Below are 25,264 nucleotides of genomic sequence, written 5' to 3'. Positions count from 1 at the left end.
TATGTATATGTATATTTAATGTCTTAACTGTGCCCTTTAAGTATTGAATATTTATATGGAATTTTACCACTGAAGGGAAATCTTAGTGCCTGAGCATAAAAAGAATAGGAGCATACTGCAACGCGTGTGAAGGCCATCAACGATATTAATTTTGGAACTTAAACATACAGTATATGGCTGGTCTCGGTACTTTAAAGAAAACATACACACCAGTATTCCATTTCTCCCTAAACATTTTAAGCATCGAAGTCTTTAACTAACGTGATACCGGAGTCAACAAGCATACTTTTAGAATTTGATTAAAAGGGAATATAATATGGAATCGCGTATCTCAAGAAATTAATAACGATATGATTATAGTCGTGTACTGCGACAGGGCTGTGTAGGGCTGTATCGCCTCTCTCTTAATGCGACTTCCCTTGTAGCCCACTGGTCTACGTGCCCGATTACCAACTCACGTGTTGTGTGTTCAAATCCAGCTGGTGCTGGACTTTTCTTTTAACAAACATTTCTTCGAAAAAATAGAATAGCAATATTATGGACAATCAATTGACTTTTATATTTCAAAATATCACAACATGATCGATTCTAAGTCATTTTTGACAACAATGAATAGTCACCTTCTTCCCTTCTGACAACGGTCCCTGCTTCTGCTTCCTGCTTCTATTCTGTGTAGAGAAAACCGGTTCAGGGACGCCAAATATGTAGATTATAGTGGCTCTCTGAAGGCACCAGTTCTGTAGGGTTTGGGCATTTACTGAGACAATTATTAATTGTAGCAGTAAATCACAAAGTTGATTCTTTTGATGGCTTTAGAATCCAACCATGCGACATAACTCAAACAACGCGCACACACAGGTACTAATACACGAGGATACATTTATTAATACATAGAATATGCATATAAACCTAACAGATCTTATCGAGAGGGTTATCAGAATACAAAAGATATATATTCAATCAGTTACAAAGAGTTACATATATCAAGAGGACATACGTTCAGTATATCATTCATTTAGACCGTTTCGTAAAGTGAACTTGGTTACAACTTCTACATTAGATACTCAAACAAGTACATAACTCTTACGAATTAAATTGATATCAACTGGTTGGGATAACAATTGAATTCTCGAGCTGTAATGCATTGAAGTTGAATACTCATCCAATCTTTGGGGATTCAGATCTCCTGCGGGCACAAAGGAACAGTTGCAGGCTGTTGCTGTCCAATCCGCGCTCTCTGGCTCGGTGCCAGGCTGTGCTGTGCGGCTTGCGACGGTGCGCTGCTGATGTTCACTGTTGGCTTTAACTAGCAAAGTTTGTGCACAGGAGAAAAGATGACTGTGGGTCCCAGCAAGTCAGGAAGAGGACCGGTTCGTTCCTGATGAAGAGCTAGTTCTGAATAGTGATTCAGCTTTCCACAGTTCCGACCTGTTCACGAGGCCTGCTGCTGGTTACTCTCTGGCAACCTCCACTCTAGACTCTTAGAACAAAGGAAAGTTCTGGCACTCGGACACACTGGCCGTTCCGTGGTTGTCCGGGCTGAGTCTCAGGATGGTCAGGAGGCACGCTGCGAGAATGTCCTGCCCTTGGGATTCTCCTTTGAATTCCCTTTAGAATTGTTGAATCTGAATCTGAATCTTGTCTTGTTGAATCTGAATCGGAATCTCAGTCTGAAAACTCCAGGCTCTCTGTGTTGCCTGTTTTTACCTGGAGGAACTTCAGCTCATTGATTGGCTGAAAGTTCCATGGGCATCAGAGTCCCACGTGGGTTACTCGGCCCTACCAGTCCCTGATTGGTTGATTAAGGTGAGATATGAGTCACTTAGTCCTGACACTTAGTAATGCAGTCCAGATGTCCAACTGGCACTCCCTAGACAGATAGGCGCCAATGGGTGACCATTGATCATGATAGCCAGGCTTAGCTAAGTGCATCCCCCTTTGGGAGCTGTCCTTGGACCTTAAATCACCTTGCATGAATGGTTTCTCTGTGGCTGCACCACAGAGATGAACAGAGAAATGAGGCCTAATTTGGGAAAGCTCAGAAACACTTAATTCTGTCTTATTATTAAGCCTCACCGCTACATGTGTGTGTGTGTAATAGAGTAAATTTTTATAGAGAAATGGAGGCTGGACAGTATGCGTTACAATATAAACATTTATATTGATTTAAATCGTGTTTTGATTTAAATCGCAAACGCATGTTTAATTATATGTGTTTTTGTAATCATAATCAGACTAATGCAACATAAATTGATACAGTATCTTTGTCTTCTAAGTATCTTAATAAACTTTCAGCATAGCTTTCTACCCGTTTAGATTTATTTTTCTTGGGATTTTGGGATCAAACGTGGAAGGATTAGATTGTAATCGTTTTTATTTTTCAAATACGTTTTAGAAAAGTGTAATCTATACCTGCCCAGACTGTACGCCTTCCTAAACCCCGCCCTGACCACTTTCACTCCTGTCCTGCTCTTCCCCGCGCACCCCAGCCGGGCACTCTTCGGCCTCTGCCCGGGACGAATGTATATTTTGATCTTTACACCCGGCATGGCACCGAGGGAGTGTCTGCATTTATAACTTAGTTTTTAAAATTAGTCAAGCAATATGAAGCATCTCCTTTTACTTTTAAGTCCCTTAAATACATTGAGCACAGCTTTCTCACCACTTAAGATTACTTTTTGATACCATCCTTACACAAAGCAGAAACTTTCCGATGGCATACAGTACAAGTGGAAAGATTACAGATTTTAATCGTCTTTAATTTTGTTACGTTATACGTTTTAGGAACATTTCATCTAAACAAACACCACAAAACTATTCTCGATTGTATTTCTGAATGTTATGTTACATCTACAGTAGTTCACTGCTTTAAATACATTGAATTAAGAAAGTTAGATGTGGCACTTTAGATCTTTTTTTCTGAACCAGGGAAAACCTGATCATGTTTCTCTATAACAATAATAAAAAACATTATTTTACATATCACCTTTAAAAGTGGCATCTCAAAGCAAAAAAGTAGATGGGAAAAACAGTTAAAAGGGACCAAAGTAAATACCAGACAAACGCAAACGCGTTTTTAATAAAAAAGCTTTTATTCATCCAGCAGAGAGAGACACACACACACAGGTTTCCATTGACAAAAGTAATTGTTTTTTTACATTCCTCTTGTCTAACAGGAATGTTTTGTTTGTGGACAGACTGTTAGACAAGAGGAAAAGAGCACCTCCTTCTACAAAGCATTTCGTTGATCCGATCACGAATTATTTTCCAGTCGCACAAAGTAAGGGTTGAGAATCTCCGATTCACCATGCTACTAATGGTTTCCCGGAGATTGCAAGGCAAGGCACTTTTGCCTCTGGACCCATCGAAATTTACAGACGTGGTCCACCCCCAGTAAATTTCAAAAGTCACAAGATTTCGAAACATGAGGGCGGCGTAGCGGTCGGCTCTTGCTTTCCCGTCTATGCCGATGCACTGCAAGTACAACCCCCCCTCCATCTCCTGATTGATGGGTAGCAGTTGGACATCTGGGAGAATTATTCGTCCCACTGGCGTCTGTGAATTCCGCTGTGCTTCCTGGGGGGAGATAGACGGCGGGGACAGCATCAACCAATTCCCATGCGGTGGTAAACGGAGAGGCCGGGATGGAGTGTCCTGAGGCGGTGTGTGCTCTGCGGGGGGCAGAGCTTCCGCCAGGCATTGCAACCTGCGCGGCGGGGAGAGGCACTTTTCGGGAGACAGCTGCTCAACTGTTTGACTGCTGGAACATACTGTCTCCTTCCTCTGCATTTTCAGGAGTGTCTCTAGCCTCCCAGTCCTCCCCAGTAATGCATCGTACTGCTCCCGCTGCTGCCAAAATGTCTCCACACAGATGCTGCTTCTACAGGTTGGCACCCTGGCCAGTGGCCGAGAGCAGAGACCCACGGCCTGTGGCAAAATAACATAATTCATGTAAGAAATAAAGTCACACAGTAGTATTCATCAGTCGCGGAACAGAAGTCAAAATAAACTTTTCTTTTTTTCCGTCTTACCGCTTTCTTTTTTACTGTCCTGGTGGTAGATCGTTTCGCCCGTGCGGTGTTTTCTTGAAGAACAGGCTACGAAGAAATAATTATAATTGAATTTAAAATTCAAAACGGCAATAATACCTTGTAATATACGTTGTAATCACATATTTCAGATGAAGTCTGCTGTATTTGCTTACCCTTCGCTCTTTGGAAGCTGGGGCGGCAGAAGCACCTCGTCTCTTCCCGTAAAAGGTCTTGGTCTCCATACTGTACTGTGGTCGCTGTAGTGCAGGTTCGCAGTTTTTTTTGTGATGGGAGCTCACCCAATCCCTTTGTGTATTTATGCAATATTCACATGTACGGCTAGAATGTTCATTGTCTTCCAATGAAAGGCGGGTGCCTGTTGCCGAAGTCTGGAGACATTAGAGGCTTGCCACACCCGGACTGTTAAACCACCGCATTAGCACGTCAAAGCCCATTGAGGAGCCGGGCGCAATAATTGTTTTGTCCCTTGATTTACTGATCTGCATTAATTATGGAAATCGAGTTCCTGCTCTTTGCAGACGACCTGGTCCCGCTGTCGCCCACAGAACAGAGGCTGCACCAGAACCTGGCGCTGCTGGAGCAGCACTGTCAGACCTGGGCGCCGACAGTCAATCTGGACAAGACCAGAGTTATGGTTTTCCAGAAAAAAAGCCAGACCTCAGGGAAACAGGTACAAATTCACACTTAACAACACATTAACACCTAACAACAGGAGCAGGGACGAATAAGGCCAGTACCCACTATTGTTAAACATACAGAAAAGAATATTAAAGTATTGAATATTAGTATTGGCTTTAGTACTAGCCATACAGAACATTAAAGTGCCCCTTTTCCATTCAGCAGGTGCCTGAGCCGCTGTGTCCTATCTTCTGACAGTCGCCGTTGTGAATGTCTGTAGAGTGTATCTTATTTTTAGTACTAAAATAAATACTTAGTACTTTAGTACTAAGTACTAAAATACTAGTACCGAGGGAGCGTCTGCATTTATAACTTCGTTTTTAAAATTAGTCAAGCAATATGAAGCATCTCCTTTTACTTTTAAGTCCCTTAAATACATTGAGCACAGCTACTCACCACTTAAGATTGCTTTTTGATACCATCCTTACACAAAGCAGAAACTGTCCGATGACATACAGTACAAGGGGAAAGATTACAGATTTTAATCGTCTTTAATTTTGTTACGTTATACGTTTTAGGAACGTTTCATCTAAACAAACACCACAAAACTATTCTCGATTGTATTTCTGAATGTTATGTTACACCTACAGTAGTTCACTGCTTTAAATACATCGAATTAAGAAAGTTATGTGTAGGACTTTAGATCTTTTTTTCTGAAGCAAGGAAAATCTAATCATGTTTCTCTATAACAATAATAAAAAACTTTATTTTACATATCACCTTTAAAAGTGGCATCTCAAAGCAATACAGTAGATCGAAAAACAGTTAAAAGGGACCAAAGTAAATACCAGACAAACACAAACGCATTTTTAATAAAATGCTTTTATTCATTCAGCAGAGAGTGAGAGGGACATCCAGCAGAGAGAGACACACACACCGGTTTCCATTGACAAAATTGTTTTTTTTCAATTCCTCTTGTCAAACAGGAATGTTTTGTTTGTGGACAGACTGTTAGACTAGAGGAAAAGAGCGCCTCCTTCTACGAAGCATTTTGTTGATCCGATCACTAATTCTTTTCCAGTCGCACGAAGTAAGGGTTGTAAAGCGCGAAGTAAAGCGCTGATTCTTATGGAATGTGTTCCGCCGGGGATTCAAAAAAAGTATTTGACAAAATTTGTTTTTTTTCAATTCCTCTTGTCTAACAGGAATGTTTTGTTTGTGGACAGACTGTCCACAAACGTGAGACTGTCTTTCTCAGACTTACATTCCCGAATGTCCCCCGCCCCGGTCAACAATCCTAGGAAGAACACGAAACAGCCTGTTAATACAATTTTTACAATTTTGTTCGGTCAGTTCTTCCTCCCAGAATTTATAGATTGCATTGATCAGTTCCTGCTTTGTGACGGGCTTAGCAGTTTTCCGAACGTAGTCTTTCAACGAATGCCAAACCATCTCTATCAGATTTAGATCTGGGGATTCGGCTGGAGTTTTCACCCAGTTCACTCCTTCTGCTATAAGCCTCGCCCTTGCTGCTGTGTGTTTCGGATCGTTGTCTTGAAAGAGACGGTGCCTTGATCCAAACTGCTCCCTGATATATGGGGCAGCATGCTGTGTGACCACAACTTCCTCGAAGAATACACGGTCCATAATTCCTTCGAAAATAAGAAGTGGTCCCGGGCCTCTTCTAGATATACCCCCCCAGACGTGAACCTTCAGTGGATGTTTGGGCTTTGGCTTGTCCACATATCTCCCCTTTTTGCAAAATGCCATTGTTGAAAACTGTTCCAGAGCCACTGTTGTTTCGTCGGTGAAAAGTACATCCTGAAATGCCTCCCCCTGTTCAATCCATTGGAGCGCTTGCTTGAGTCTTTCCTCTTTGTTTTTTTGCCTTATCATGGGGCTTGTGTTGGTTTTTCTGTATCTCCATCCAAGCCTCCTGCGTACTCTTTTTATCGATGTCGGGCTAATGTTCGCACCGAGGTCAGCCCATAGCCGTCTTTGGACTTGCATCGCCGGTAGCTCATCATTTTCATCAGTCAGTTTGTCGATAGCTCGCACAATAAGACTTGAAAAAAAAGAGATCAGCAGTTAGTTTTAAAAATAATGTGCGTAGTTGTATTTACATGCAAGAAAGGTATTTTTAAAAATTTATTTACCTTTGAATCGTCCTCGGTTTAGATTCTCTTTGCCTCCTCTCCCCTTTATAATGCCATCTCACTGTGCTTTCAGAAACGAAGATGTCCATCGAAGCCAACTGCTGTACAATGTCCCGTGTTGACTTCCCGTTTCTTTTCATCTTCATTATTTGGTGTGAGAGAGTCTTCGTGATTTTATTCATTGTCCGTCCCCTTACCAAAGCGATACAGTGGTGCAGCTTGAATTCTGTACCTATATACTGTATGGTATGGTACAGATAAAACTTACACCATACCGATGAGCTAATGCCAGGGAAAGACACTCCTATTTTATTTAAAACACAATACGCAAGGAAATGTGTCTGATGCATTAGCAAGTTAAAACAATTGGGTCGAAAACCTGGGCGTAACACCATTTCCTTTTTCTGATCATTCGCTTTCTGGATACACATTTCACCTGTCCTGTTCTTTGTTTTCCTGGTTTGCTGATTATGCCTGCTGTGGTCCACTCCTACCCTCACACCTAAAGAATACTATTTTAAATTTCTTGGTGCAGTTCATTAACCCTTGTATGTGCTGTCCGCGCCCAAAATGCAATTTAAAAAAAGTCAAAAACCGCGCTCAAAATGCAATTTAGAGCTTAATAAGATACACTCCACAGGCATTCACAACAGCAACATATGAAACGTTTATTTTTTAATCGCTGTCTAAGGAAATCTCAGTATAACTTTGTTCATGAACAAACAGTGGCATGTTACATTATTATTAGTTTTTTTGTTAACAAGGCTCGCCAGCTAATGTGAATTGAAACCTGTCTTGCTAGCTTTTAAAGTCGTGCATGTGTAAACGACAATTGAAATAGAGAAAAAAGACCTGACTGACAAGCCGATACATACTCTTAGAGTTTGATTAATAGGGAATATAATACAAAAATATAGTACTAAAAAAGGTACTACCAATTTTAAAGGTGATTTTACTTTTAAATAAAAATTTGAATCCCCTGCGGAACACATTCCATAAGAATTAGCGGTTTTACAGTATATATCGCCTTTAAAGGTGGCTTCTCAAAACGCTTTACAGGATAAAAACAACCAGAACAGCAACAACAACAATATTGTATTTCATTGCACTTTGAAAACCAAGTAATAACTTAACTATACGTGCAAACGTTTCATATGTTGCTGTTGTGAATGCCTGTGGAGTGTATCTTATTTGCCTTGAGTCCTAGTTATCTCTCTCCCCCTTCCCCCCTCTCTCCCTCAATTCAATTCAATTCAAGGTGTTTTATTTGCATGACAGATGGGTACAATCAGTGTTGGGTATGTATATTTTGATATTTACACCCGGCGCGGCACCGAGGGAGCGTCTGCATTTATAACTTCGTTTTTAAAATTAGTCAAGTAATATGAAGCATCTCCTTTTACTTTTAAGTCCCTTAAATACATTGAGCACAGCTTTCTCACCACTTAAGATTGCTTTTTGATACCATCCTTACACAAAGCAGAAACTGTCCGATGACTCACAGTACAAGTGGAAAGATTACAGATTTTAATAGTATTTTATAGTACTAAACTAGCACTTCGTAGAAGGAGGCGCTCTTTTCCTCTAGTCTAACAGTCTGTCCACAAACAAAACATTCCTGTTAGACAAGAGGAATTGAAAAAAAACAATTTTGTCAATGAAAACCAGTGTGTGTGTCTCTCTCTGCTGGATGTCCCTGTCACTCTCTGCTGAATGAATAAAATAATTTTATTGAAAACGCGTTTGCGATTGTCTGGTATTTACCTTGGTCCCTTTTAACTGTTTTTACGGTCTACAGTATTGCTTTGAGACGCCACTTTTAAAGGTGATATGTAAAATAAAGTTTTTTATTATTGTTATAGAGAAACATGATCAGATTTTCCCTGGTTCAGAAAAAAAGATCTAAAGTGCTGATTCTTATGGAATGTGTTCCGCAGGGGATTCAAATTTTTATTTATTTATTTTTTAATTGCGTATCTAAGGAAATCTCAGTATAACTTTGTTCATGAACAAACAGTGGCATGTTACATTATTATTTGTTTTTTTGTTAACAAGGCTCGCCAGCTAATGTGAATCGAAACCTGTCTTGCTAGCTTTTAAAGTCGTGCATGTGTAAACGACAATTCAAATAGAGAAAAAAAGACCTGACTGACAAGATTTAATTAATGCACATCAGTAAATCAAGGGACAAAACAACTATTGCGCCCGGGTCCTCAATGGGCTTTGACGTGCTAATGCGTTGGTTTAACAGTCCGGGTGTGGCAAGCCTCTAATGTCTCCCGACTTCGGCAAAAGGCACCCGCCTTTCATTGGAAGACAATGAACATTCTAGCCGTACATGTGAATATAGCATCAATACACCAAGGGATTGGGTGAGCTCCCATCACAAAAAAAACTGCGAACCTGCACTACAGCGACCATAGTACAATATGGAGACCAAGACCTTTTACGGGAAGAGACGGGGTGCTTCTGCTGCCCCAGCTTCCAAAGAGCGAAGGGTAAGCAAATACAGCAGACTTCATCTGAAATACGCGATTTCAGCGCATATTATAAGGTATTATTGCCGTTTTGAATTTTAAATTCAATTATAATTATTTCTTCGTAGCCTGTTCTTCAAGAAAACACTGCACGGGCGAAACGATCTACCACCAGGACAGTAAAAAAGAAAGCGGTAAGACGGAAAAAAAGAAAAGTTTATTTTGACTTCTGTTCCGCGACTGATGAATACTACTGTGTGACTTTATTTCTTACATGAATTATGTTATTTTGCCACAGGCCGTGGGTCTCTGCTCTCGGCCACTGGCCAGGGTGCCAACCTGTAGAAGCAGCACTTGTGTGGAGACTTTTCGGCAGCAGCGGGAGCAGTACGACGCATTACTGGGGAGGATTGGGAGGCTAGAGACACTCCTGAAAATGCAGAGGAAGGAGACAGTATGTTCCAGCAGTCAAACAGTTGAGCAGCTGTCTCCCGAAAAGTGCCTCTCCCCGCCGCGCAGGTTGCAATGCCTGGCGAAAGCTCTGCCCCCCGCAGAGCACACACCGCCTCAGGACACTCCATCCCAGCCTCTCCGCTCACCACCGCGCAGGAATTTGTTGATGCTGTCCCCGCCGTCTATCTCCCCCCAGGAAGCACCATTTACAGAGCGGAATTCACAGACGCCAGTGGGACGAATAATTCTCCCAGATATCCAACTTTTACCCATCACTCAGGAGATGGAGGGGGGGTTGTACTTGCAATGCATCGGCATAGACGGGAAAGCAAGAGTCGACCGCTACGCCGCCCTCGTGTTTCAAAATCTTGTGACTTTTGAAATTTACTGGGGGTGGACCACGTCTGTAAATTTCGATGGGTCCAGAGGCAAAAGTGCCTTGCCTTGCAATCTCCGGGAAACCATTAGTAGCATGGTGAATCGGAGATTCTCAACCCTTACTGCGTGCGACTGGAAAAGAATTAGTGATCGGATCAACGAAATGCTTCGTAGAAGGAGGCGCTCTTTTCCTCTAGTCTAACAGTCTGTCCAGAACAAAACATTCCTGTTAGACAAGAGGAATTGGAAAAAATCAATTTTGTCAATGGAAACCGGTGTGTGTGTCTCTCCCTGCTGGATGTCCCTCTCACTCTCTGCTGAATGAATAAAAGCATTTTATTAAAAACAAGTTTGTGTTTGTCTGGTATTTACTTTGGTCCCTTTTAACTGTTTTTCCCATCTACTTTTTTGCTTTGAGATGCCACTTTTAAAGGTGATATGTAAAATAAAGTTTTTTATTATTGTTATAGAGAAACATGATCAGATTTTCCCTGGTTCAGAAAAAAATATCTAAAGTGCTACACATAACTTTTTTAATTCGATGTATTTAAAACAGTGAACTACTGTATGTGTAACATAACATTCAGAAATACAATCTCATATTTGAAAAATAAAAACGATTACAATCTAATCCTTCCACGTTTGATCCCAAAATCCCAAGAAATATAAATCTAAACGGGTAGAAAGGTATGCTGAAAGTTTATTAAGATACTTAGAAGACAAAGATACTGTATCAATGTATGTTGCATTAGCCTGATTATGATTAAAAAACACATATAATTAAACTCGTGTTTGCGATTTAAATCAGAACACGATTTAAATCAATATAAATGTTTATATTGTAACGCATACTGTCCAGCCTGCATTTCTCTATAAAAATTTACTCTATTGCACACACACACACTAGAAGCAGGAAGCAGAAACAGGGACCATTGTCAGAAGGGAAGAAGGTGACTATTCATTGTTATCAAAAATGACTTAGAATCGATCATGTTGTGATATTTTGAATTATAAAAGTCAATTGATTGTCCATAATATCGCTATTCTGTTTTTTAGAAGAAATGTTTGCACAAGCTGGATTTGAACACACAACCCGTAAGTTGATAATTGGGCACGTAGACCAGTAGGCAACAAGGTAAGTTGCATGAAGAGAGAGGCGAAACAGCCCTACACAGCCCTGTCGCAGTACACAAATATAATCATATCGTTATTAAATTCTTTAGAAACGTGATTCCATATTATATTAGCAGAAAAGCTTAAAACTACCACTTTTTTTCACGCTATTTCACATGCTAGTTATATACTTCGATGCTTAAAATCGTTAGGGAGAAATGGAATACCGGCGTGTATTTTTCCTTTAAAGTACCGATTCCTGGAATCTGACTGGCTGACACCCCTCTGAAGTGGTTCCATAAAATCTGGTATACGGAAAAGAAAGCGTTGCTACATACAAGTATCTTTTAATACAGTCTTTGCTGTCTTCTTGAGTATCCATGTGATATTTTGAGCTCTAGTTGAATGATAAGTGTCGCATTTTAAATCATTTTCGTAGTTAGAAATTATGAAACGCCCTGTTAAAAGCAAGGGAGTTTTTATGCCTGTTGAAGTAAAACAAAATGCCTGACAAAGTATGGCTTGGACAGATTCCAAGTGCTTGTACAAATGTGCTAATGAAATTATACTTTGAGTATACAGCTTGTCCAAAGTCATCCATTATTAATACTATTAGTAATATCTTTGGTAAAGGTTTTGATGCATAAATATTTCTGATAAAGGTAGGTTGTGTACTTTTGTCCAACTGAGCAATCTTGCTTTCATAAAATATACCAACATTTTAATGACTGATGATTAACATGCTGTTATACAATTCAAAATTAAAAGCACAAATGCTGTACATGAGAGGTTAAGCTCCCCCTGGCGGTTTTACAAGGTGACGCCGGATAGTTTCCGGGATGACGCAATTAACCGCGTGATACTGCATGACACCGCGACACGCCCACCGGGGTATGCCGCGAAATACCCCACCCATTTTGAATTGCTGCATCTGTAATACCTTGTGATACATGCAAGACATCTGTACACGAAGATGTAATTACAATAAAATTGGCAATTCACAGAAAACCACAATTTGTATAATATTATTCCTCGATATCAATGATCAATTAAAGGATTTGAAGAAACAGCAGCAATAGCAGATGATTTTGGTTTTGAACCCATCTTTACACCTCAATAATCCATTTGTCCTCGAAAAAAGAAAAGACAGGCATATTTTGAGTCTCATAATTAAATCTTTCGTGTAAGGTATGCCATGTGAAAGCATGAAGTAAATCCCCTGATCTCTTTTGAACATGGATAAGGTATTTCTGATGGAGCGCAATGAGCAAAGATTTAATAAGCTACTCCTGCCGATGATTCAGCTTAAAGAAGTAAAGGCTTCACAAACAAAAGCAGCTCGCTACCACAGCCAATATTAAATATACTTGGTGGCACATTACCATTTGCACTGACTCAAAAGTTGTCTCGGCAGACGTTGTTCCCTACGTAAAGCTGAAAGTGCCAAAGAGCATTTCCATTGAGAAAAAAAAAATCTTTCTTGATGTTAAACATAGAGAGCCTCCCTTTTAGAAGTTCTCCCTCTAAACACCTTGTGCAGCCTCCCGACAGACTAACAAAAAGCGCCTTTTCACCAACTCAATTTATAATACGCCCCTAAAAACTCCCAACCGAATAACAATCCATCCGTATATTTGATTTCCAAGATCCATTCAAGGCAACTTGGCTCTTCGCAAGCAAATCATTTCAGGGAAGAAACTCAGTTTAGTCAACTACTGGTGCATTCAGCACACCACTTGCTTGTGCTTGTCAGGGTGGCCAAGTGGTCTGTAGGGAAAACCGGTTCAGGGACGCCAAATATGTAATCATAGTGGCTCTCTGAAGGCACCAGTTCTGTAGGGTTTGGGCATTTACTGAGACAATTATTAATTGTAGCAGTAAATCACAAAGTTGATTCTTTTGATGGCTTTAGAATCCAACCATGCGACATAACTCAAACAACGCGCACACACAGGTACTAATACACGGGGATACATTTATTAATACATAGAATATGCATATAAACCTAACAGATCTTATCGAGAGGGTTATCAGAATACAAAAGATATATATTCAATCAGTTACAAAGAGTTACACATATCAAGAGGACATACGTTCAGTATATCATTCATTTAGACCGTTTCATAAATGAACTTGGTTACAACTTCTACATTAGATACTCAAAACAAGTACATAACTCTTAGGAATTAAATTGATATCAACTGGTTGGGATAACAATTGAATTCTCGAGCTGTAATGCATTGAAGTTGAATACTCATCCAATCTTTGGGGATTCAGATCTCCTGCGGGCACAAAGAAACAGTTGCAGGCTGTTGCTGTCCAATCCGCGCTCTCTGGCTCCGTGCCAGGCTGTGCTGTGCGGCTTGCGACGGTGCGCTGCTGATGCTCACTGTTGGCTTTAACTAGCACAGTTTGTGCACAGGAGAAAAGATGACTGTGGGTCCCAGCAAGTCAGGAAGAGGACCGGTTCGTTCCTGATGAAGAGCTAGTTGAGAATAGTAATTCAGCTGTCCACAGTTCCGACCTGTTCACGAGGCCTGCTGCTGGTTACTCTCTGGCAACCTCCACTCTAGACTCTTAGAACAAAGGAAAGTTCTGGCACTCGGACACACTGGCCGTTCCGTGGTTGTCCGGGCTGAGTCTCAGGATGGTCAGGAGGCGTGCTGCGAGAATGTCCTGCCCTTGGGATTCTCCTTTGAATTCCCTTTAGAATTGTTGAATCTGAATCTGAATCTCAATCTGAAGCTCCCAGGCTCTCTGTGTTGCCTGTTTTTACCTGGAGGAACTTCAGCTCATTGATTGGCTGAAAGTTCCATGGGCATCAGAGTCCCACGTGGGTTACTCGGCCCTACCAGTCCCTGATTGGTTGATCAAGGTGAGATATGAGTCACTTACTCCTGACACTTAGTAATGCAGTCCAGATGTCCAACTGGCACTCCCTAGACAGATAGGCGCCAATGGGTGACCATTGATCATGATAGCCAGGCTTAGCTAAGTGCATCCCCCTTTGGGAGCTGTCCTTGAACCTTAAATCACCTTGCATGAATGGTTTCTCTGTGGCTGCACCGCAGAGATGAACAGAAAAATGAGGCCTAATTTGGGAAAGCTCAGAAACACTTAATTCTGCCTTATTACTAAGCCTCACCGCTACAGGTCTAAGGCGCCAGACTCAAAGACATGTGTTTTTCCAGCTGGCTTGGGTGTTCTGGTCTCCAAATGGAGGCGTGGGTTCAAATCCCACTCCTGACAGCTTCTGCTTTTACCTCTCTTGAATTGTTCCAGTGCTACAGTGAATGACTGAAATATAAAAGCAGCAGAAGAAAGCAAGCAACTCAGTGCAATTTGTGAGTATTCTGCACTGTTAAAATGCACAGGTTTTCATACTTTTTGGAATTCGTAGCTCAAGAAGTGACTCCTGTTTCATTTTCTATTCACCAACTCGATTTGCATTCCGCCCCTCACACCTCACAACAGAATAACAAACGGCTTCATGTGCCACAGCATTCCCCTGTAGATTCGGTTTGCACTATGAATTAGGCGACCCCGAATGAAATATTTTAGTGTTGGCTCAAATGTGAGGAATTTCATGAACCCTCAAAAAGGAACGCTTGCAGAAAATGCCAGCAATTCAAAGTGTGTAGGCAGCATGAACAGACCAATTCTGCAATTTCTTTTATCGCGGGCGGTGCTTTCCGAGTCGATGGCTCTGCATTAGAAATGAGAAGTGCTGAACTCTAAACACGTTCTTGCCATAACTGCTACTCCTGCTGCTACTCCTTCGTCCTCGAAAAAAGAAAAGACAGGCATGTTTTGAGTCTCAAAATGATCATCTGGATCCACAAGAAACATGTAAATTTGATTGATTCCGCAGTATTTTGGATGTACTGTACTTATAACTTCCATTGAAGAGAGATTTCATCAGTTGCATGAAATTGAAACTTTCGACATTTTGTCTGGTATTGAAAATATGTTTAAAAAAAAAAACATAAACAATTTTCTTACAAACAACTCATGAATTATTGCCAGGATCTATATTTAGTGTTCGGTAGTGATAACACTGCTAATATTGATTGAGTAGAAATCTATGATGTATTGACAGCTTTATCTGAAGCGAGAAGTCCTAGAACGCCATCTATGAAGTTTAAGGATTCATACCAAGAAATGCCTTTTGTTTCCCACCCCAACTGCTGCTTTGGCATTACACATTATGTGAACATTACCAGTTTTGGTAGCTTCTGGGCTTCTGGGATTTTCCTAAACTGAAACTTATTCCAAAATTCTTGTAAATCAGTACTAATTTTAATATCAAAGGAAATTACTACAGAAGAAAAGGCTTAACTGAAATATGAATAAGACTATGCAAGCCTAAAAAGTAGAACAATTCAATTTCTATAACTTATTTTTTAATGTTTTGAGAAATTGGCTCACACACCGGAAGACACTAACGTTTCTCTTTGTTAGAGTATGTGAATAACAGTTTAACCCCAAATATTTGTAATTGTGATTCTGTTAAAATTCAATAAATCGTCTATCAACAGTAAGAAATTATAAAGAAAGTAAAAAATTGTTTTATTACATAAACTATAAGACAATGAAGAGAGTTTACTTCGCTTTTGTTCTTTTGACTTAAGCGTTCAGGATCCGAACCCATCTGCGGACGGTTGTGTTTCTTGAATCTCTTGTAATCATCAAAAGTCGCTGTTTTGTGCTTCACTTTTTTCTCGAGTTGTACCACGGATATTTTATATGATCAATACTTTACATGCTCTTTTGCATTTTCCTTCACATACAGAAAAAGTTCAAGTTGTTCATATCACTGTGCTGCACATTTACGCTGGACCACCTGTAACAGTACAGGACACACAGTGAGGAATTCGTGCAGCTTTCAGCTCAATGCCGTGTCCAGAGGGAGGACTCGCTCGCTGAATGATCTCTCAGGAAATCCCGGGTGAGATTCAAAAGGTAAACCTGGCTCTCTATGAACACGAGCAAAGAGTTCTCACTCAACAGAAGATTTCGATGTGAGTACAGTTATAAAAAAACACCTGAAGATGCCAGGGATTGAACCCCAGTCCTGTGGAGCAGTAAGTGACTTGTAGCGCTGACATAAGAGATACTTACATAAAGTGCTTTTACTGACCATATTACAAATCACAGGAAGTAAGGTCTTGAAACATTGGGCAGTAGTGGGATTTAAACCCACGCCCCTGAGAGAGTGGAGCCTAAAATCCTGCATATTAGACCATTCAGCCACACTACCTCTGGCCCCTTCTCCTTTCCTCTCGTTGCTGAGTATAGGTGCCTTCATGCAATTGAGCCAGGTTTGAATCCCAGCCAATGCATCTCCAAATCTTTTCAAATGAATCTGTGATCTTGTAGCACATCCTCTGAAACCAGCAATCGAAATTGGAAACGTCTTCTTCAACACTGAAAAGCTCAATTAGGATGAAGCAGTAATACACTGGACAGCAGTACCATATGTGTTCTTGATTGATTCAGACTCGTTCTCAGTGGTTCTTGCTCACCAAATAACTAAAAAGCTGAGGAAGAACGCTACAAAAAATACTAATCAAAATACAAAATAATAATCAGTATTAACCAGAAACAGCAGAAAAACTGGTCACAATTGTGATTATGTCGCTTCTCTGCTTCAGCAAGGTCAATAAAGGACTCTCTGAAAGTAGTAAAGCACTAAAGCACTGCAAAACTGAATTCAAAATCATATTAGGAATTCTGAGTGGTGCCTGCTTACATGCAATCCAATACGGATGTTGTCTTTAAATAAGAATTCTCTATGTTTCCCTGCCTTTTCCCTGGAGTGAAACTATTGGATTGAAGGAATTCTTCTGACAGGTTTACAAGGTCCCGTTGATATTTGGATAAGTCTATGAACTCGTGATTTTTAGATACTTTAAATAACTGCCATACACACAGAATAAAATGACAGTACTGATGATTTTTCCTGAGATGAAGCACAGCTTATCTTTCCAAGACTGCTTATAAAGGCAAGCGAGTGGATACTCTAGCAGAACATGGACAAACGTTCAGCTTCGTAACCAACAAATTCCCCATTTAGAACTGACATGTGAGGTATGCTTTGTGATTGCTTGAAGTGAAACCCACAATCTCTTTTGGACTTTGACAAGTTATTTCTGATGGAGCGCTATGCGGAAAGACATAATCAGCTCTACCCCTGAGGATGACTCGACTTGAAAATGCAGAACATTAACGTTTCACAGATAAAAGGAGCACAACCGACATTAAAATTGAGGGCGCACTGTGATTTGCACTGACTCAAAAGTGATCTTGGTAGACAAACTTCCCTGCTGAAGGTGGAAACGATAAATTGTATTGAGAAGAAGAAACACTTTTTTCTCCCTGCTTTGATTTTAAGCTGATAAAGTAGCTTTTAACACATTGCTCCATTTGGTGGTTGTAACACAAAAACTCCTAGCAGCAGTGGGATTCAAGCCCACGCTCCCAAAGAGAATGGAGCCTTAATCCAGCACCTTAGACTGCTCGGCCACGCTACCCACTGGGCCCTCTTTTTTTGTCTCTACTTGCCTGGAGGAAGCCGGGTGGGTTTTGCTCTTGTCGCCCAACTTAGGGGCGTTATGACCGTGGAACCGACTGCACCTGCTTTTTCTGAGATGCTTCCCCTCTCATGGCGAGATCTCGACTTCTTTAACACCTCTGGATAAAGATCTTCTGTGGAGCAGGTTTCAGACCTCTGCGTACAGCACCCTTGATGTCATTTTATTTTTAAAGCAGCCGCATCTGGAAAGTTGTGTCTTTTACTTTTTATTTGAACAACAAAACTACATACAATACAAACAAGAGCACATATAAAGTATCAAGAAAATCGTCAGGGGCACATGCTATAATTCAATAACACTTAAAAAACGATTACACAAGGTAAATAAAGATGATGTCCACACAGCTTGTTCTTACATTTCGAAAGAGTCTGTAAATATACCCTTACGTCTATTTTGAACTGTTCAAACGTAGGACTCTTCGCAGACCATTTCACTTTATACCACATTCCTAAACGAGGATGCATCTCCTGTTTTAGAACTATTTTGGGTGGTATGGCTTATACAACACACCCACAGTATTCTAATGGTGGACTGCAGATCTGTGCTATAGTTCAGTCGAATTCAAAGGATTTGACTGGGATTCTGAAATGTCTCTTGCAAAGGTATTCGGGTTTGCTTGATCCTTTAATAAAAAAGTGATCTGAAACTACCCAGCTTTACAATCTCTGAGGTAGTTGTCACTAAACTCGGACGTGATGTGCCATACATGTGCCGTGTGCCCGTGTGATTTGCACTGACTCAAAAGTGATCTTGGTAGACAAACTTCCCTGCTGAAGGTGGAAACGATAATTTGTGTTGAGAAGAAGAAACAGTTTTTTCTCCCTGCTTTGATGTTAAGCTGATAAAGTAGCTTTTAACACATTGCTCCATTTGGTGGTTGTAACACAAAAACTCCTAGCAGCAGTGGGATTCAAGCCCACACCCCCAAAGAGACTGGAGCCTTAATCCAGCGCCTTAGACCACTCGACCACGCTACCCGCTGTGTGTTGTCTCTTTGTCTCATTACTTGCCCGGAGGAAGCCGGGTGGGTTTTGCTCTTGTCGCCCGACTTAGTGGCGTTATGACAGTGGAACCGACTGCACCTGCTTTTTCTGAGATGCTTCCCCTCTCATGGCGAGATCTCGACTTCTTTAACACCTCTGGATAAAGATCTTCTGTGGAGCAGGTTTCAGACCTCTGCGTACAGCACCCTTGATGTCATTTTATTTTTACAGCAGCCGCATCCGGAAAGTTGTGTCTTTTACGTTTTATTTGAACAACAAAACTACATACAATACAAACAAGAGCACATATAACGTATCAAGAAAATCGTCAAGGGCACATGCTATAATACAATTACACTTTATGAAAAACGATTACACAAGGTAAATAAAGATAAGGTCCGCACAGCTTGTTCTTACATTTCGAAAGAGTCCGTAAATACCCCTTGACGTCTATTTTGAACTGTTCAAACGTAGGACTCTTCCCAGACCATTTCACTTTATACCACATTCCTAAACGAGGATGCTTCTCCTGTTTTAGAACTATTTTGGGCGGTATGGCTTATACAGCACACCCACAGTATTCTAATGGTGGACTGCAGATCTGTGCTATAGTTCAGTCGAATTCAAAGGATCCAGCAATCGTACTGGATTTGACTGGGATTCTGAAATGTCTCTTGCAAAAGTATTCGGGTTTGCTTGAACCTTTGATACAAAAAGTGATCTGATCTGAAACTACCCAGCTTACAATCTCTGAGGTAGTTGTCACTAAACTCTGACGTGATGTGGCACACATGTGCCATGTGCCTTTACTTTTGTAAAAAACTGGTATCGGGAAAAGTTTCTTAATATTTCTTTTGATTAGCATGCAAGAAAATGTGATCATTACCTATGGAATTTCCCGCCAGCGTGGAGCTTGAATTCACAACCTTGAGACTCAGTGTTCAAGAGTCACAGAAGAGGTCAGCCTGGTCTTCAGTTTGCCAACGATAAGCTCCGGCAGTGCTCCTCTGTAAAGCAGATTGTTCGGATCGGTTATGTGGGACGGCACTTCGATACTAAGATCGTTTGCAGCACACGCATGGTTTCCCCCTTCACGCAAAAAACATAGACGAAGGAAGCTCTATTGTCTTGGGCTGCTGACTCCCGGATTTAAAGCGCTCTGGGTGCCAGCTAAGTCTCTAACAAGCACACTATAAAGACAGGAATTACACTTTGCGCACGTCACGCATGGAATGGCGAGGCTACTTGATCCAATATTATCTAGTCTCACCTCATATGGTGCCGATTCCTGGTTTTCATTTAAGAAAGAGCACTGCAAACACCGTAAACAGTGCAAAACGTGTGATGAAAGAAGTCTTTTCCCCCCTTTGTCTAAAGCAGAACACAGCGGAGTCATGCCGAGGGTTGTGAGATCAAGATTTCAGTGGAGCACTGTCGTCTACGTCTTTAGCTACATGAGTTGGACATCCTCTTGTACACGGAAAGCAGATTGAGATCCTCTGACATGAAAAGTGCCAGATAAAAGCCATTTCTCATCCTTTCTCTTAGTGGTGGAGCTATCGCATGTAAATGAGGAAACTTGCAAGGCGAGCAGGCTCGGTGCACACCGAATGCAGATGTCTCAGAGCAGTTGAGACGTGTCCATGTGGCTGTCAAAGGACAGCACTTTGCCGGCGCCGTGGCTTAGTTGGCTAAAGCGCCTGTCTAGTAAACAGGAGATCCTGGGTCCGATTCCCAGCGGTGCCTTTCTTCCTGTCTTACTGTACAGAATTTATCCTTACGGGAAAATCCCATGCCTTTTAATTCAGGTGAATGCAAGTGTTCGTTTCCTTTCTGGAACAACTTGTTTTGAAAGAAATCTATACAGCTTGAGAAAGATGAAACACAAATCTTGCTTATCAGTGAAGAAGAGGTGCTCCCAGCAGGCCAGCTAATACCAGCAAGTTTTTTTTCACCCTGACCCAGAGAATGGAGAAAAGCGAGGCGCCTGTGGCTCTGCAGTGTAATCAGTTCGGGAGTTCGGCGGTTAGCTGAAAGAGTGGTAAATGGAGCTCGCCCCAGCCCGTCCTTATTCTTTTAAAGAGGATAAAAAATTAACTTCGCCGCCACTACTACCAGCTTTAAAAGACTGCCATGGGCACGGAAAAAAACACACCACAGATGACTTTTCTGGAACCGAAGCAGAGATTCCTTTACGAACCAACTGATAAAGCTCAGCCAGTGAATACTGTTAACAGAATGTGAAAGCACGATCAACTTTGTAACTGCAACCACAGGAAAAACAGCAAGAAGCAGGCTCCATTCCCCATTTAAATCTGTCGTGCGAGGCATGCTTTTTTGCACGCATGAAGTAAATCCCATGATCGCTTTTGAACTTGGACAAAGTACTTCCAAAGGAGCGCTATGCGCAAAGATTTAACAAGCTCAACCCCCACCGATGATTTGGTGTGAAGAAGCAGAACATTCAAGTTTCACAGACAGAAGCAGCACGCCAGCACAGCCAACATTAAAACGGAGGGCACACTACGATTTGCATTGACACAAAAGTGATCTGGGCAGACGTCGTTCCCTGCATAACGCAAAAAGTGGCAAAGCGCTTTTGGGTTGAGAGGACGCAAGAAGGTTTTTGTTTTGTGCCTTGATGTCAAGCTGAGAAAGTATCTTTAAACACTTTGCTTAATTTCTCGAGAGACTGCCAAAAAGCAGTTCCCTCCCTTTCGTCTGAAGCCAGCTGAAAGGGGGTCTTGACAGAAGCACCTGGCAGCAGTGGGATTCGAACCCACGCCCCCGAAGAGACTGGAGCCTTAATCCAGCGCCTTAGACCGCTCGGCCACGCTACCCGCTGTGTGTTGTTTCTTTGTCTCATTACTTGCCCGGAGGAAGCCGGGTGGGATTTGCTCTTGTCGCCCGACTTAGTGGCGTTATGACCGTGGAACCGACTGCACCTGCTTTTTCTGAGATGCTTCCCCTCTCATGGCGAGATCTCGACTTCTTTAACACCTCTGGATAAAGATCTTCTGTGGAGCAGGTTTCAGACCTCTGCGTACAGCACCCTTGATGTCATTTTATTTTTACAGCAGCCGCATCCGGAAAGTTGTGTCTTTTACGTTTTATTTGAACAACAAAACTACATACAATACAAACAAGAGCACATATAACGTATCAAGAAAATCGTCAGGGGCACATGCTATAATACAATTACACTTTATGAAAAACGATTACACAAGGTAAATAAAGATAAGGTCCGCACAGCTTGTTCTTACATTTCGAAAGAGTCTGTAAATACCCCTTGACGTCTATTTTGAACTGTTCAAACGTAGGACTCTTCCCAGACCATTTCACTTTATACCACATTCCTAAACGAGGATGCTTCTCCTGTTTTAGAACTATTTTGGGCGGTATGGCTTATACAGCACACCCACAGTATTCTAATGGTGGACTGCAGATCTGTGCTATAGTTCAGTCGAATTCAAAGGATCCAGCAATCGTACTGGATTTGACTGGGATTCTGAAATGTCTCTTGCAAAAGTATTCGGGTTTGCTTGAACCTTTGATACAAAAAGTGATCTGATCTGAAACTAGCCAGCTTACAATCTCTGAGGTAGTTGTCACTAAACTCGGACGTGATGTGGCACACATGTGCCGTGTGCCTTTACTTTTGTAAAAAACTGGTATCGGGAAAAGTTTCTTAATATTTCTTTTGATTAGCATGCAAGAAAATGTGATCATTACCTATGGAATTTCCCGCCAGCGTGGAGCTTGAATTCACAACCTTGAGACTCAGTGTTCAAGAGTCACAGAAGAGGTCAGCCTGGTCTTCAGTTTGCCAACGATAAGCTCCGGCAGTGCTCCTCTGTAAAGCAGATTGTTCGGATCGGTTATGTGGGAGGGCACTTCGATACTAAGATCGTTTGCAGCACACGCATGGTTTCCCCCTTCACGCAAAAAACATAGACGAAGGAAGCTCTATTGTCTTAGGCTGCTGACTCCCGGATTTAAAGCGCTCTGGGTGCCAGCTTAGTCTCTAACAAGCACACTATAAAGACAGGAATTACACTTTGCGCACATCACGCATGGAATGGCGAGGCTACTTGATCCAATATTATCTAGTCTCACCTCATATGGTGCCGATTCCTGGTTTTCATTTAAGAAAGAGCACTGCAAACACCATAAACAGTGCAAAACGTGTGATGAAAGAAGTCTTTTCCCCCCTTTGTCTAAAGCAGAACACAGCGGAGTCATGCCGAGGGTTGTGAGATCAAGATTTCAGTGGAGCACTGTCGTCTACGTCTTTAGCTACATGAGTTGGACATCCTCTTGTACACGGAAAGCAGATTGAGATCCTCTGACATGAAAAGTGCCAGATAAAAGCCATTTCTCATCCTTTCTCTTAGTGGTGGAGCTATCGCATGTAAATGAGGAAACTTGCAAGGCGAGCAGGCTCGGTGCACACCGAATGCAGATGTCTCAGAGCAGTTGAGACGTGTCCATGTGGCTGTCAAAGGACAGCACTTTGCCGGCGCCGTGGCTTAGTTGGCTAAAGCGCCTGTCTAGTAAACAGGAGATCCTGGGTCCGATTCCCAGCGGTGCCTTTCTTCCTGTCTTACTGTACAGAATTTATCCTTACGGGCAAATCCCATGCCTTTTAATTCAGGTGAATGCAAGTGTTCGTTTCCTTTCTGGAACAACTTGTTTTGAAAGAAATCTATACAGCTTGAGAAAGATGAAACACAAATCTTGCTTATCAGTGAAGAAGAGGTGCTCCCAGCAGGCCAGCTAATACCAGCAAGTTTTTTTTCACCCTGACCCAGAGAATGGAGAAAAGCGAGGCGCCTGTGGCTCTGCAGTGTAATCAGTTCGGGAGTTCGGCGGTTAGCTGAAAGAGTGGTAAATGGAGCTCGCCCCAGCCCGTCCTTATTCTTTTAAAGAGGATAAAAAATTAACTTCGCCGCCACTACTACCAGCTTTAAAAGACTGCCATGGGCACGGAAAAAAACACACCACAGATGACTTTTCTGGAACCGAAGCAGAGATTCCTTTACGAACCAACTGATAAAGCTCAGCCAGTGAATACTGTTAACAGAATGTGAAAGCACGATCAACTTTGTAACTGCAACCACAGGAAAAACAGCAAGAAGCAGGCTCCATTCCCCATTTAAATCTGTCGTGCGAGGCATGCTTTTTGCACGCATGAAGTAAATCCCACGATTGCTTTTGAACTTGGACACAGTACTTCCAAAGGAGCGCTATGCGCAAAGATTTAACAAGCTCAACCCCCGCCGATGATTTGGTGTGAAGAAGCAGAACATTCTAGTTTCACAGACAGAAGCAGCACGCCAGCACAGCCAACATTAAAACGGAGGGCACACTACGATTTGCATTGACACAAAAGTGATCTGGGCAGACGTCGTTCCCTGCATAACGCAAAAAGTGGCAAAGCGCTTTTGGGTTGAGAGGACGCAAGAAGGTTTTTGTTTTGTGCCTTGATGTCAAGCTGAGAAAGTATCTTTAAACACTTTGCTTAGTTTCTCGAGAGTCTGCCAAAAAGCAGTTCCCTCCCTTTCGTCTGAAGCCAGCTGAAAGGGGTTCTCGACAGAACCACCTGGCAGCGGTGGGATTCGAACCCACGCCCCCGAAGAGACTGGAGCCTTAATCCAGCGCCTTAGACCGCTCGGCCACGCTACCCGCTGTGCACTGTCTCTTTGTCTCATTACTTGCCCGGAGGAAGCCGGGTGGGTTTTGCTCTTGTCGCCCGACTTAGTGGCGTTATGACCGTGGAACCGACTGCACCTGCTTTTTCTGAGATGCTTCCCCTCTCATGGCGAGATCTCGACTTCTTTAACACCTCTGGATAAAGATCTTCTGTGGAGCAGGTTTCAGACCTCTGCGTACAGCACCCTTGATGTCATTTTATTTTTACAGCAGCCGCGTCCGGAAAGTTGTGTCTTTTACGTTTTATTTGAACAACAAAACTACATACAATACAAACAAGAGCACATATAACGTATCAAGAAAATCGTCAGGGGCACATGCTATAATACAATTACACTTTATGAAAAACAATTACACAAAGGTATTCGGGTTTGCTTGAACCTTTAAAAAAAAGTGTCTGAACTACCCAGCTTACAATCTCTGAGGTAGTTGTCACTAAACTCGGACGTGATGTGCCACACATGTACCGTGTGCCTTTACTTTTGTAAAAAACTGGTATTGGGAAAATTAAAGTCGAAACCCAAAACAGTAACATATTTAAGAGTAAATGCCTCCTAATAGCTAGCAAGCGCTCCTAGTTAGTAAAGTTGTTTGTGTTCCTGCCTGTCATGCGGGAAACCGGGGTTTGTTTACCGACGGGGAGACAGCTAGTTTTTTTATGATCAGATTCCAGTCTTTAATGCTGTGTGTGAGAGTTTATGTAACTTTCCTTTTCTCACATTTTCT

General features: G+C 41.8%; 4 non-coding genes across 4 annotated transcripts; 2 read left to right on the top strand and 2 right to left on the bottom strand.

Moving 5' to 3' along the window:
* The first annotated feature begins 20,498 nt into the window (after window positions 1-20,498).
* On the top strand, window positions 20,499-20,572 carry trnat-agu (transfer RNA threonine (anticodon AGU)). Its single transcript has one exon. It is a non-coding gene; the product is annotated as a tRNA-Thr (tRNA).
* Window positions 20,573-21,584: 1,012 nt separating this feature from the next.
* trnal-aag (transfer RNA leucine (anticodon AAG)) lies at window positions 21,585-21,666 on the bottom strand. The gene has a single exon. It is a non-coding gene; the product is annotated as a tRNA-Leu (tRNA).
* Window positions 21,667-23,344: 1,678 nt separating this feature from the next.
* On the top strand, window positions 23,345-23,418 carry trnat-agu (transfer RNA threonine (anticodon AGU)). The gene has a single exon. It is a non-coding gene; the product is annotated as a tRNA-Thr (tRNA).
* A 1,011-nt stretch (window positions 23,419-24,429) lies between these two features.
* trnal-aag (transfer RNA leucine (anticodon AAG)) lies at window positions 24,430-24,511 on the bottom strand. Its single transcript has one exon. It is a non-coding gene; the product is annotated as a tRNA-Leu (tRNA).
* Window positions 24,512-25,264: the final 753 nt, after the last annotated feature.

This window comes from Lepisosteus oculatus, chromosome 14 (assembly GCF_040954835.1).
Source record: "Lepisosteus oculatus isolate fLepOcu1 chromosome 14, fLepOcu1.hap2, whole genome shotgun sequence".
Taxonomy (NCBI): domain Eukaryota; kingdom Metazoa; phylum Chordata; class Actinopteri; order Semionotiformes; family Lepisosteidae; genus Lepisosteus; species Lepisosteus oculatus.
The sequence above is the reverse complement of the archived record's forward strand: the minus strand, read 5'-3'. Positions and strand labels throughout refer to the sequence as shown.